Below are 16,066 nucleotides of genomic sequence, written 5' to 3'. Positions count from 1 at the left end.
TTTCATTCAATGTTTTCAAGGCCATGAAACTGCCAATAGAGACTGGCAGATGTTTCAGGGTTGACATGATTGATAAAATGATTGAAGAGTCATTTACACTGCAAAATCCATTAGATGCATTGGAGGCCTGCATTGCACATTCTAACTCCACGAATTCTGATTCTGTAGACATAGAAATGTGTGCAAGATTTTTGGAGTGCAACCCACCTTACATGCGGAAACGATACTTTGAGGAGCTTGGGACAGGGCCAGAGAAATCACAGCCATCTATTCTGAAGCCACCAAAGTTGGAACTTAAGCAGCTTCCCCCACACTTAAGATATGCATATTTGGAGGAGTCCAATACACTTCTAGTGATAATTTCAAACATGGTTAGTGAAGTGGAGGAGGAAAAATTGCTTAGGGTGCTTCGAGATAACAAGCAAGCAATTGGGTGGACCATAGCTGATATCAAAGGGATCAGCCCTTTCTTATGTATGCATAAAATTCTCATGGAGGAGAATTTTTGACCAACAATTGAAAGTCAAAGGAGGCTAAACCCAAACATGAAGGAGGTAGTAAGAGCTGAGGTGATCAAACTTCTGGATGCTGGAATAATCTACCCGATATCAGGTAGTTAATGTACTAGTCCAATGCAAGTTGTGCACATGGTGGAGAGTTTGCATTGATTATCGCAAACTAAATACCGCTACAAGGAAAGATCATTTCCTTCTTCCGTTTATAGATCATATGTTGGAGAGATTGGCAGGCCATTCCCACTACTATTTTCTGGATGGGTATTCAGGTTATAATTAGATACCAATGGCACCGGATGATCAGGAGAAGACCACCTTCACATGCCCCTATGGTACCTTTGCATATCGAAGAATGCCATTTGGACTTTGCAACGCTCCTGCCACATTTCAGCGATACATGATGGCAATTTTCTCAGATATGGTAGATAAATTCATTGAAATCTTTATGGATGACTTCTCGATCTTTGGGACCTCATTTGATGAGTGTTTAGATCACTTAAATTTGGTTTCGCAAAGATGCAGAGAAACGAACTTAGTATTGAACTGGGAGAAATGTCATTTCATGGTTCAAGAGGGAATAGTCTTGGGACATAGAGTATCGGCAAAGGGGATAGAGGTGGATAAGGCGAAAATTCAGGTTATTGAGAAATTACCACCACCTACATCAGTAAAAGGAGTTCGAAGTTTCCTTGGGCATGCAGGGTTTTACAGGAGGTTTATAAAGGACTTCTCCAAAATAACCTAGCCTCTGTGCAACTTGCTAATGAAAGAGGTATCTTTTGAGTTTGATGAGGACTGTTTAATAGCGTTCAATACTTTGAAGGAAAAACTCACAACAGCGCCTGTGATTGTGTCACTTGATTGGGATTTGCCCTTTGAGCTAATGTGTGATGCGAGTGATCATGCAGTTGGTGCAGTATTGTGACAAAGAAAGAACAAAATCTTTCATGTGATATACTATGCAAGTAGAACTTTGAACGACGCCCAAATCAACTATACGACGATCGAGAAGGAATTGCTAGCTGTGGTTTATGCATTCGACAAGTTCAGATCATATCTTGTTGGGTCTAAGGTCATCGTCTACACAAATCATGCCGCTCTGAAGTATCTTATGACAAAGAAGGATGCTAAGCCGAGATTGATCCGTTGGATATTGTTGTTGTAAGAGTTCGATATTGAGATCAACGATAAGAAGGGCAGTGAAAATGTGGTAGCCGACCACCTATCAAGATTGGAATGGGATGAACCTGAGATGTCAGTTGACATCAATGAAATCTTTCCAGATGAGCAAATTTTTGGAGTAGAAATAGTCCCATGGTATGCTGATATTGTTAACTACCTTGCTAAGTCCATCTTGCCACCAGAGTATTCCAGCCATCAAAGAAAGAAGTTCTTCGCAGAGCTGAAGTATTACTTTTGGGAGGATCCCATTCTCTACAGAAGAGGCGCAGATCAGATAATCAGAAGATGTATTCTTGAAGATGAAGTACCTGAGATTCTAGAACATTGTCACTCTTCTGCATATGCTGGGCATTTTGGAGCTTCAAAGACTGCTGCAAAGATACTACAGTTGGGTTTCTATTGGCCTACTTTATTCAGAGACACATTCGAGTATGTGAAGAGATGCGATAAATGTCAACGAACCGGAAATATCTCAAGAAGAAATGAGATGCCACTAAATTAAATCTTGGAGGTTGAAATATTTGATGTATGGGGAATAGACTTCATGGGACCTTTTCCCCCATCGTACTCAAATCAATATCTCTTGGTGGCCGTTGACTATGTCTCTAAGTGGGTGGAAGCTGTTGCATTGCCTACTAATGACGTGAAAGTGGTAATAGAGTTCTTGAAGAAGTACATATTTACAAGACATGGTACACCGAGGGCAATAATAAGTGATGGAGGCAAACACTTCATAAATCATCAATTAGAGCAGTTGTTAAACAAATATGGGGTAAAACATAAAGTAGTAACTCCATATCATCCACAAACCAATGGGCAAGTTGAAGTTTCGAACAGGCAGTTAAAGAGAATACTGAAAGTTACAGTGAACTCATCCCGAAAAGATTGGTCTAAGAAGTTGGATGATGCACTGTGGGCTTACAGAACAGCGTTTAAGCTACCAAATGTCTCCATACCGCCTGGTTTTTGGGAAAGCGTGTCATCTACCACTGGAGTTGGAGCATCGAGCATATTAGGCTATGAAATAGTTGAATATGGATCTTAAGGTTGCTGGTGAAAAATGACTACTGCAACTTAATGAATTGGATGAGATGAGAATGGAAGCTTACGAGAACTCAAAGTTGATCAAAGAGCGCACCAAGAGATGGCATAATTTAAACATTCAGAGGCGAGAGTTTGAAGTTGGCCAGAAAGGGTTATTGTACAATTCTAGACTCAAACTCTTCCCAGGAAAGCTAAGAACAAGGTGGTCGGATCCCTATACCATAACTAAGGTGATGCAATATGGGGCTATTGAATTGAGTCACGAGATCAAAGGCACTTTCATCATCAATGGCCAAAGACTGAAACATTATTAGGGCTATAATTTCCCTAAGCAGAAGTCCACTGTGCAACTCAACAATCTAACGTGAAGAAGATACAGGAAAGTCGAGCTATCGACTATAAACTAGCGCTGGGTGGGAGGCAACCCACTGTATCCTTCAATTTATTTTATTGCATTTGTTTTGGAATTTGTTTACATTTCGTAAGTTTTATTAGGTCATCGATCATTCACGCATGATAGTCTAGGCGCTACACATTTATAGTTGCATGAGTCGGGGTTAAAGAAAGTGTTTGAAGTAATGAATTTCGTGGTTCAACGTCGTTCGTTTTATTTTTTGAGATTTTTTAAAAAAAAAAATTGGGTTTTGTCCATGCGGTCGCATGGTGTCTAAGTGACGGGTTTTAAACCCGTCACTTGCAAATCCACCCCAAACCCTCCCCAACACACCTCCACATGAACACATACTTCTCCCTCCCCCCAAATACACCTTCACACACAACATCAATCATCAACACTCTTGCACATCTTCACCCTAACCCCACATTATTCCCAACATTGGCATAAATTATCAAGAATTTTGGAGCAAAGCTTCTACTTTCCTTTCACAAAGATCTCAAGGTAAGAAATTTAATTTTTATGCAAAGTTTAAAGTTCTTTGATTTCATGCCATTTTCAAATTGGGTAAGTGTTGAATTGTGATTGACTTGTGATTTGTGGACTAGCCCTAAGTGTAAATCAAAAACAAAGTGAAGGAAATTCCCAATGCACACAATGTGTTCGATTAAATGTCAATGAGACATATGATTCGAAATTTTGAACTTTTCATTTGTGTGATGATTTACATTGTTAATGTGAGGTGTAGAAATCTCATGGAATTTTATTAGAAAATGTTAGCCTCACATTCTTGTGCACATAACCACATAATTGCTAAGCCATGGCAACTCACGTCACTAACTTCGTCCATGTATTTTCCTAACCAAACGACCTCCAATTGTAGTGAAATTTGAATATATGCTAGACCATAATGAGTACTTTCATATGTCCGGACCTTGTCCAGGGAAATTTTAATATTTCTCGGTGATGCTCGGGGCTGAAGTTGGTCACTTAATCATGGGTCGAATTTTAAAAAAGTGCATGTTAGAGCCATAGTTTTCAGTTTTTCTCATTAATGCAATATTGATGTTACATTGACTTCCATGCGTTGAATATTGCACACACTTTGAAGAAAGTTTGGGAGATTCTTGCGTGACAATGATATTCTTTATCGTTTTCTTATTTCAAGAACTTGATACACTTTGTTCCTTATTTGTGTAGGATGCTGCCGAAGAGAACATCAAAAGGTCAAGAAAAAGTTGGTTCCTCCTCCAGCATAGCCCGCACCAGAGAGCTAATAGGAGGTGTGTGAAGATTCCGTGATGTAGAAACATTAGCTCGATATGAGAACATAATACACCATTGGGGCATGATACCAGAGAGACAGGTCCGGTTAGATGATTTTCGTGGTTTTGAGTTGACAAATCTGATACAAATCTGTGGATGGGAGAAGATTGTAGAAAAGTCACACCCGGTTTATGAAAGTATAGTCTGTGAATTTTATGCAAACTTCAATAGTGAAATTGAGACTCCGAATTCTGAACACTTACACTAGACGTGGGTGCGAGGTAAGTGGATAATGTTCTCCCCAGCCGTCATTCATGACTTCTACAATCTTAATTTGGACAATGTGGTCCCGATTCCCACTCAATTCAATTGGAATGAAGTGGCGGAGGTTCTCTTAGGAAGGGAAAATGCTTGGCCCCTACCCACTGTAGAGTGGCATCAAATTGAGCTTACTCCCTCCATAGCCATCCTCTGGGTCTTCATGTGCCATAATATCGAACCCACATCGCATCGGACAACTTTCATGGATCAAACTGCTGGGTTTATATATCATTTAGTCCGAGGATGCAAAGTTGATTTGGCTACTCTTATCTTTGACCAGATACAAAATTTGGGAACCTGGGGAGATAGGCGGTCTTCGATGATCTTCCCTAGTCTGATTAGCGAGATATGTCTTGCCATCGATGTTATAGTTGAGGCAGGGGAGATGCCTGAGAAATCAAGCCCATTGATAAAGCTCACTACATTTGAAGCTTAGGAACGAGCTAGGGTAAGGAAGAGACAGGAAGAAGGACAAGCAACTGAAGATTTACACTTACCACAAGCCCCGCCAAAACCAGTTGAGATGGATTCGCAGCTACTTTGATAGATATTTGCCACAGCCATTGGAACTAGCAGGGATATACAAAATCTCCAACAGAGGTTCGAGACGATGACCACCACTATTGAAGAAGTGCAGAGAGACCTCTACTCCTCCCAAGACTACACAAAAGGTACTTTGAATGAAGCCACAACTGCAAGAAGGGAAGTAGAGACTATGAATGGTAGGTTCAACATGTACGCTGGGAGAATGGAAGGCACACAGTGGTGTGTGAATGAAACTTAGGATCGCTTGGGAAATATGGAAAGTAGTCTTCAAGCCATTTAGGCCGAGAAGCACAGCAGTCCGAATTGCTGAGACAAGTCCTATCTCGCCTCCCACCTCCTACTGAAGATGATGTTGTGGGTCCCCGCTTCACACCACAGCCACCAAATTGATCAGGGGAGTTTTGTTAATCTCTTATTGCCAAGTTGTGTCCATGTTCTAAATTCTGCCATTTTAACTTTACATTTTACATTGAGGACAATGTATTGTATAAGTTTGGGGGATGGTAGCATAATTTCAAACAAACATTCAGCATGTAATTATTTTGCATATTCACAATCCATCATTAATTTTGACAAGTTTTTGCATGATGCATGCTTGATGAGTGAATCTTGATGAACGTTTGCATGCTTGTGTGGGTTTGGTAGCCTTGCCGGCTATGAAGTGATTATTGGACATTTAAAAGCTAGAAAATGTGGATTTAGTGTAGGATTTGATTTGCTAATACTTGTTGATGTAGTGCTTGACATTCTTTTGCACGCCACTCACGCTTCACGTGTTAAGTTATTGATTGGAATTTTAGAATAAATTCGGAGAAACCTAGAATAACCCTCTATAACGTTAACCCGTAATACCACTTTAAGTTAGTTTGGAGATGATTGAGCCATTGTAGGGGAACATGGAGATAAGTGGGGGCTCCGTGCATGAAATTATAATGTGTGGATTGTTTAAACCCGGATGGTGAGAAATAGGTGAAAGCTTCGAGTGAGGATGGTTTTGGAAGTCAAATGTCTAGAAAAACAAAGAAGGGACATAAAGTAAAAAGTGGAAAATTATCACTTCTCTCAAAAAGCCTTTATGACTCGAGCAAGTAAGTCTATAAGGGCTTAAAACCTGATGCTCTAATGCCAACTGGTTTAGGAGTCATCCGCCTAAAGCTCGTTACAAGGGTCATATAGAAAGCAAGAAAAAGGAGAATTGATAAAAAAGTAATCTTATCGAGCCTTTATAACTCGAGTAAATAAGACTGCAAGGGTTTAAAACCTGGTACCCTAAAGCCAACTGGTTTGGGAGTCATCGCCTAAAACTCGTTACATGGGTTATATAGAAAGCAAATGAGAAGATGACACAAAAAGAAAAACAAATATAAATAAATAAATAAAAGCCCTCGTTGGACATTTGGTTGATAGAACTATAACCTCAATGCGAGGCAAGTAGCTTAGTTTAATCTTAATGGTTGAAGTAATCAAAATAAGGAGAGTCTCTACTTGTTGATATATGAACTTGTAATGGTAAAATCTATCCAAACTAAGAGAGGGTAAGGATTAGAATTTTTTAAACTCCTAACCTTAGAATACACCCCGGAGAAATTGTGTGAAAATAATACATTTGGGGATTGTGTATCTCTCGAGTGAAGTAAGGATAAATTTGACCACTATGGGCCGGGAATAAACTAATCATAAGCTTGATATGTTGGCATGAACTCTCACACACACGTTGATAGCATTTGATGAGTAAAGGTTGATTCAATTTTTGCACTCTTGATATTGTTTCTATTGTTATTACTAAGTCCAATCCTGAGACACGGCAAGCTATTAATCCATGTTTGTTTAGCATTAAGTCACTACATTGTTTGAGGACAAACAATAGTTTAAGTTTGGGGGATTTGATAAGTGTGTTTTTACACACTTATTTAGCTCACAAACATGACTTAAACATGGAAAAAGTAGTTGAATTGTGACTTAATCTCGTTAAATTCATGCAATGTAGGTATTTCTATGGAAAAGATGGAATTCAGAAGAAAAGAGCCGAAAAAGGACCAAAACAGAACAAATCGATAGTTCGGGGACCAAAGGTGCAATTATTGGAAAGTTGAGCTAAAGTGTAGAACTAGAATGAAAATATACCAAGTATGAGATTGAGGACGATAGAAGACGATCGGAGGAAGAAAGAAATAACATTGGACTGAATTGAAGAAAAATGAAAGATGAAAGACTAAATTGCAATTAATCAAAAGATGAGCCGAGCAAGTGATCAAGAAATTGATTGACCCAAACATCAATTAGGAGTCAATATTTGATAATGGAACAAAGGAAAGAACGAAAAGAGATCAAGAAAAGAGAAAATGAAGTTCAGGGACTAAAATAGCAAGGTTGTAAAGTTACAACCTTGCGGCGGCATGTAACTATACCATGCGGCCGCACATGAGGAGGTAGGGTTTTTGTTGAGTAGAAAATTTGAATCATGCGGTCGCATGGCTTGAAAATTTGACGAAAATTCTGAACTTTCGTTTTTAATTGAAACTCTTTCGGGACTCCGTGAGGACAAGATATAAAAGCCAAAATTCATCATAAATAGGACAGAACGTCCAGGGAGAAGAAAAATACAACTTTTGGAGGCAAGGAACACAAACTTGAAGCCGATTTCACAAAAATTCAAGTGGGTTTTCAAGGTTTTATTCAAGATTTCAAGAATTTTCATACGGGTGCTATTCTTTCTATTTATTAATTTCATTTTTTCTGTAATTATGAATATTCTAGGCTAAGTTTTCAATTGCTAGGTGATCGATGAACCGTTGTTTGTTATTTTAATTCCATATTTCATGAATTTAATATAAAGACTCGTTTGGATAATTTGATTGGTTTATATGCATTGATTTTCTTCCACAATTAGTGGCCAATGATTGTGTGAGTGTTGATGACTTATTTCTTACATTCGAGAGAAGTGGAATAGGTTCGATAAGGTGTAAATTAACATAGGGTCCAATAGGGGATAGAGATATACCCCTATGCTTTATGCAATTCTTTAATTGTTCACAAAATCACATGCATTCTTGTATATTTGCATCATCCATAGAGATATAGGCTGGTGGTGTGGAAGAATAGGTCTAATATATATCGAGAGAATATATTGGATAGAATTAGGAACATTGAATTGGCAAATTTCCATCAGGTCATTAATTTTATGAAATTAGGGTTTTTATAACTTCAATTGGGGATTCGTGATCCTAGTGACTTTAGTTTGGTTCATTTCCCTAAATTAACTTTTGAATTTGCATAATTTCATTTACTTGAGTGTTTGAGTCATTTAATTAGAGAAATTTCGAAATTAGGGTTTCTAATTGAGAAATTAGGGTTTTCGATAGAAATTAGGGTTTTTAATTGAAATTAGGGCTTTTTTCATTTAGACCATATTATCACTCAATTAGATTCGGTTAAGGCTAGATTATATAGAATTGAACTACTCAATTTCTGAGGGACGATATTCGGACTTTTAAAAATCCACTTTATTACTTGTTACGAACCGTACACTTGCTGTAGTTTTAAATCGAAAGAATTATTTCGTGAACATACACCATAGCTTACATGTGGCAAGGTTCTTACTAATTGAACTTTGTTATTTGTACACTGATTTTTGAGTCGTTGTTTGACACTTGTGTTGTTGTCAAGTGTCAATTGGGTGGGAAAACTATTTGAAACTTAAACTGTCCAACAGGGTAATGTCACGAGACAAAGTATAAACTAAAGTGTACAACATAGTCTACATGTAGCAAGCTCCTTTCCGATTAAACTTTGCTATTTGTACACTGATTATTGATACGTTGCTTGACACTTACATTGTAGCCAAGTGTTAATTGGATTGGAAAACTACTTGAAACTTAAACTGTCCAACAGGATAATGTCACGTGTCAAAGTGTAATCTAAAGTATACGGCATAGTGTACATGTAGCAAGGTTCTTACTGATCGAGCTTTGCTATTTGAACAATGATTTTTTACACGTTGTTTAACACTTGTGTTGTTGTCAAGTGTCAATTAGTTGGGAAAACTATTTGAAACTTAAACTGTCCAACAGGGTAATGTCCTATGGCAAAGTGTAAACTAAAGTGTACACCATAGTGCACATGAAGCAATTTTCTTACCGAATGAACTTTGCTATTTGTACACTGGATTTTGACACGTTGTTTTACCCTTGTATTGTTTTCAAGTGTCAATTGGATGGGTAAACTATTTGAAATTTAAATTGTCCAACAAGGTAATGTCACGTGACAAAGTGTAAACTAAAGTGTACACCATAGTGTACATATAGCAAGGTCCTTTCCTATTGAACTTTGCTATTTGTACACTGATTTTTGACACGTTGTTTGACATTTGCATCTTTGCCAAGTGTCAATTGAATGGAAAAATGGTTTGAAATTTAAACTGTCCAATAGCATAATGTCTCCTGGAAAAGTTTAAACTAAATTATATACTATAGTGTCCATGTAGCAAGGTTCTTACTGATTGAACTTTGTTATTCGTAAACTGGTTTTTGACACGTTGTTTGACATTTGCATTGCTGTCAAGTGTCAATTGGACGAAAAAACTGTTTGAAATTTAAACTGTCCAACAGGGTAATATCACGAGGTAATTCTAAACTAAAGAGTATACCATAGTGTACATGTAGCATGGTTCTTACCGATTGAACTTTGCTATTTGTACACTAATTTTTGACACGTTCTTTGACACTTGTATTTTTATCATGTGTCAATTGGATGGGAAACCTGTTTGAAATTTAAATTGTCCAACAGGGTAATGTTACGTCATAAAGTGTAAACTAAAGTGTACACCATAGTGTACATGTAGCATGGTTCTTACCGACTGAAATTTGTAATTTGTACACTGATTTTTGACGCGTTGTTTGACACTAGCATCGTTGTCAAGTGTCAATTGGATGGAAAACTATTTGAAATTTAAACTGTCCAACAGAGTAATGTCACGTAGCAAAGTGTAGACTAAATTGAACACCATGGTGTACATGTAGCATGGTTCTTGTCGATTGCACTTTGCTATTTGTATACAAATTTTTGACACGTTGTTTGACACTTGCATTGTTGTCAAGTGTCAATTAGATGGGAAAACTGTTTGAAATTTAAACTGTCTAGAGGGGTAATGTCTTGTGGAAAAGTGTAAACTAAAGTGTACACCATAGTGTACATGTAGCAAGGTCCTTACTGATTGAACTTTGCTATTTGTACACTAATTTTTGACACATTGTTTGAGACTTGCATTGCTGCCAAGTGTCAATTGGATGGAAAAACTAGTTGAAATTTAAACTGTCCAAAATGGTTTTGTCACGTGGCAAAGCATAAACTAAAATGTACACCATAGTGTACATGTAGTAAGGTTCTTACTAGTTGAACTTTGATATTTGTACACTGATTTTTTATACATCGTTTGACACCTGTATTGTTGTCAAGTGTCAATTGGATGGGAAAACTGTTAGAAATTTAAACTGTCCAATAGGTTAATGTCACGTGGCAAAGTGTAAACCAAAGTGTACACCATAGTGTACATCTGGCAAGGTCCTTACCGATTGAATTTTGCTATTTGTACACAGATTATTGACACGTTGTTTAACACTTGCATTGTTGTTAAGTGTCAATTGGATGGAAAAATGGTTCCAAGTTCAAACTGGCCAGCAGGGTAATGTCACGTGGCAAAGTGTAAACCAAAGTGTGTGCGCCATAGTGTATATGTAGCAAGGTACATACTGATTGAACTTTGCAAATTTGTACACCGATTTTTGACACGTTGTTTGACACTTGCATTGTTGTCAAGTGTCAATTGGATGGGAAAATTGTTTGCAATTTAAGCTATCCAACAGGGTAATGTCACGTGGCAAAGAGTACACTAAAGTGTACACCATAGTGTACATGTAGCAAGGTCCTTACAGATTGAATTTTGCTATTTGTACACTGATTTTTGACACGTTCTTTGACACATGCATTGTTTTCAAGTGTCAATTGGATGGAAAAACTATTTGAAATTTAAACCGCCCAGCAGTGTAATGTCTTATTTTAAAGTGTAAACTAAAGTGTACATCATAGTGTACATGTAGCAAGGTCCTTACCGATGTGAACTTTGCTATTTGTACCCTAATTTTTGACATGTTGTTTGACACTTGCATTGTTGCCAAGTGTCAATTAGATGGGAAAACTGTTTGAAATTTAAACTGTCCAACAGGGCAATGTCACATGGCAAATTGTAGACTGAAGTGTACATCATAGTGTACATTTAGCGGGGTTCTTACGAATCGAACTTTGCTATTAGTACACTGATTTTCGATACGTTGTTTGACATTTGCATTGTTGTCAAGTGTCAATTAGAAGGGAAAACTGTTTGAAATTTAAACTGTCCAACAGGGAAATGTCACGTGGTAAAATGTAAACTAAAGTGTACACCATAGTGTTTATGTGGCAAGGTTCTTACCTATTGAACTTTACTATTTGTGAACTGATTTTTGACACGTTGTTTGAAACTTGCAATGTTGTCAAGTGTCAATTGGATCTGAAAACTGTTTGAAATTTAAATTGTCCAATAAGGTAATATCACATGGTAAATTGTAAACTAAAGTGTACACCACAGTGTACATGAGGCAAGGTTCTGACTGTTTGAACTTTGCTATTTGTACACTGATTTTCGACACATTGTTTATTAGTTGCATTTTTGTCAAGTGTCAATTGCATGGGAAAACTGTTTGAAATTTAAACTGTCCAACAGGGTAATGTGACGTTGCAAAGTGTAAACTAAAGTGTACATTATAGTGTGCATGTAGCATGGTTCGTACCAATTAAACTTTGCAATTTGTACACTGATTTTTAACACGTTGTTTGACACTTGCATTATTGTTAAGTGTCAATTAAATGGGAAAACTATTACAAATTTAAAATATCCAATAGGGTAATGTCACGTGGCAAAGTGTAAACTAAAGTGTGTACACTGTAGTGTATATGTAGCAAGGCTCTTACCGATTGAAATTTGCTATTAGTACATCGATTTTTAACATGTTGCTTGACACTTGCATTGTTGTTAAGTGTCGATTGGGTGGGAAAACTATTTGAAATTTAAACTCTCCAATAGGGTAAAGTCACGTGGCAAAGTGTAAACTTATGTGTACACCATAATGTACATGTAGTATGGTTCTTACCGATTGAACTTTGCTATTTGTGCACTGATTTTTAACACGTTGTTTAACATTTGCATTGTTGTCAAGTGTCAATTAGATAGGAAAACTATTTGAAATTTAAACTGTCCAATAGGGAAATGTCACGTGGTAAAATGTAGACTAAAGTGTACACCATAGTGTTTATGTGGCAAGGTTCTTACCGATTGAACTTTACAATTTGTACACTGATTTTTGACACATTGTTTGCCACTTGCACTATTGTCAAGTGTCAATTGGGTCTGAAAACTATTTGAAATTTAAACTATCCAACAGGGTAATATCACGTGGCAAAGTGTAAACTAAAGTGTACACCACAGTGTACATGTAGCAAGGTTCTTACAGATTGAACTTTGCTATTTGTACACTGATTTTCGACACGTTGTTTGACACTTGCATTATTGTCAAGTGTCAATTGCATGGGAAAACTGTTTGAAATTTAAACTGTCCGATAAGGTGATGTCATGTGGCAAAGTGTAAACTAAAGTGTACACCATAGTGTGCATGTATTATGGTTTATACCTATTAGACTTTGCTATTTGTACATTGATTTTTGACACGTTATTTGACACTTGCATTGTTGTCAAGTGTTAATTAAATAGGAAAACTGTTTGAAATTTAAACTGTCCGATAAGGTGATGTCACGTGGCAAAGTGTAAACTAAAGTGTACACCATAGTGTGCATGTAGCATGGTTCATACCTATTATACTTTGCTATTTGTACACTGATTTTTGATACGTTGTTTGACACTTGCATTGTTGTCAAGTGTTAATTAAATGGGAAAACTATTTGAAATTTAAAATATCCAACAGGGTAAAGTCACGTGGCAAAGTGTAAACTTATGTGTGCACCGTAGTGTACATGTAGCACAGTTCTTATCGATTGAACTTTGCTATTTGCGCACTGAATTTTGACACGTTATTTAACACTTGCATTTTTGTCAATAGGATGGGAAAACTATTTGAAATTTATACTGTCCAACAGAGTAATGTCACATGGCAAAGTGTAAAGTAAAGTGTACACCATAGTGTACATGTCGCAAGGTCCTTACCGATTGAACTTTACTATTTGTACACTAATTTTTGACTCGTTGTTTAACACTTGCGTTGTTGTTAAGTGTCAATTGGATGGGAAAACTGTTTCAAATTCAAACTGCCCGGAAGGGATATGTCACTTGACAAAGTGTAAACTAAAATGTGTACAACATAGTGTATATGTAGCAAGGTACTTACCGATTGAACTTTGCAAATTTCTACAATGGTTTTTTACACGTTGTTTGACACTTGCATTATTGTAAAGTGTCAATTGGATGGAAAAACTATTTGAAATTTAAATTATCCAACAGGGCAGCGTCACGTGGCAAAGAGTACACTAAAGTGTACACCATAGTGTACATGTAGCAAGATACTTACAGATTGAATTTTGCTATTTGTACACTAATTTTTGACACGTTATTTGACACTTGCATTGATCTCAAGTGTCAATTGGATTGGAAAACTGTTTGAAACTTAAACTGTCCAACAGGATAACGTCATGTGGCAAAGTGTTAACTAAAGTGTACAACATAATGCACATGTAGAAAGGTTCTTATCGATTGAACTTTGCTATTTGTACATTAACTTTTGACACATTGTTTAACACTTGCATTGTTGTCAAGTGTCAATTGGACGGGTAAACTGTTTGAAATTTAAACAGTCCAATAGGTTAATGTCACGTATCAAAGTTTAAACTGAAGTGTACACTATAGTGTACATGTAGCAAGGTTCTTATTGATTAAACTTTGCTATTTGTACATTAATTTTTGACACGCTGTTTGACATTTATATTGTTGTCAAGTGTCAATTGGATGGGAAAATTTTTTGTAATTTAAACAGTCCAACAGAGTAATGTCACGTGGTAAAGTGTAAACTAAAGTGTACAACATAATATTTATGTAGCAATGTTCTTACCGATTGAACTTTGCTATTTGTACACTGATTTTTGACACGTTGTTTGATACTTTTATTGTTGTCAAGTGTTAATTGGATGGGAAAACTCTTTGAAATTAAAACTGTCGAACAAGGTGACTTCATGTGGCAAAGTGTAAGAACACCATACTGTACCTATAGCAAGGTCCTTACCGATTGAACTTTGCTATTTGTGCACTAGTTTTTAACACGTTTGACACTTGCATTGTTGTCAAGTGTCAATTGGATGCGAAAACTATTTGACATTTAAACTGTCGAATAGGGTAATGTCATGTGGCAAAGTGTAAACCATAGTGTACATGTAGCAAGGTTCTTACCGATTGAACTTTGCGTTTTGTACACTGATTTTCGACACGTTGTTTAACACTAGCATTGTTGTCAAGTGTCACTTGGATGGGAAAACTATTTGAAATTTAAACCGTTTAATGAGGATATGTCACGTGGAAAAGTATAAACTAAAGTGTACACCACAGTGTACATGAAGCAAGGTTCTTACCGATTGAACTTTGCTATTTGTACACTGATTTTTGACACGTTATTTGACACTTGCATTGTTATCAAGTGACAATTGGATGGGAAAATTGTTTAAAATTTAAACTATCCATCAGGGTAATGTCGCGTGACAAAGTGTAAACTAAAGTGTACACTATACTGTACATTTAGTAAGGTTCTTACCGATTGAGCGTTGTTATTTGTACACTTATTTTTGAAACCTTGTTTGACACTTGCGTTGTTGTCAAGTGTCAATTGGATGGGAAAATTATTTCAAATTCAAATTGTCCAGCAGGGTAATATCACGTGGCAAAGTGTAAACTAAAGTGTACACCATAGTGCACATGAAACAATTTTCTTACCAAATGAACTTTGCTATTTGTACACTGGATTTTGACAAGTTGTTTTACCCTTGTATTGTTTTCAAGTGTCAATTGGATGGGAAAGCTGTTTGAAATTTAAACTGTCCAATAGGGTAATGTCACGTGGTAAAGTGTAAGTGCACCGTAGTGTACATGTAGCAAGGTCCTTACCGATTGAACATTGCTATTTGTACACTAATTTTTGTCGTGTTGTTTGACACTTGCACTGTTGTCAAGTGTTAATTTGATGGGAAAACTGTTTGAAATTTAAACTGTCCAATAGGGTAATGTCACGTGGCCAAGTGTAAACTAAAGTATAAACCATATTGTACATGTCGCAAGGTTCTTACCGATTGAACTTTGCAATTTGTACACTGATTATTAACACGTTGTTTGACACTAGCATTGTTGTCAAGTGTCAATTGGATGGGAAAATTATTTAAAATTTAAACTGTCCAACAAGGTAATGTCACGTGGGAAAGTGTAAACTAAAGTGTACACCATAATGTACATGAAGTAAGATACTTACCGATGGAACTTTGCTATTTGTACATTGAGTTTTGACACGGTGTTTGGCACTTGCATTGTTGTCAAGTGTCAATTGGATGGGAAAACTACTTCAAATTCAAACAGTCCAGCAGGGTAATATCACGTGGCAAAGTGTAGACTAAAGTGTGTACACCATAGTGTACATATAGCAAGGTGCTTGCCGATTGAAATTTCCAACTTGTACACTGATTTTTGACACGTTGTTTGGCACTTGCATTGTTTTCAAGT

The sequence above is a fragment of the Olea europaea genome, unplaced genomic scaffold, assembly GCF_002742605.1.
Source record: "Olea europaea var. sylvestris unplaced genomic scaffold, O_europaea_v1 scaffold173, whole genome shotgun sequence".
Lineage (NCBI taxonomy): Eukaryota > Viridiplantae > Streptophyta > Magnoliopsida > Lamiales > Oleaceae > Olea > Olea europaea.
Note: the sequence above shows the minus strand (reverse complement) of the source record.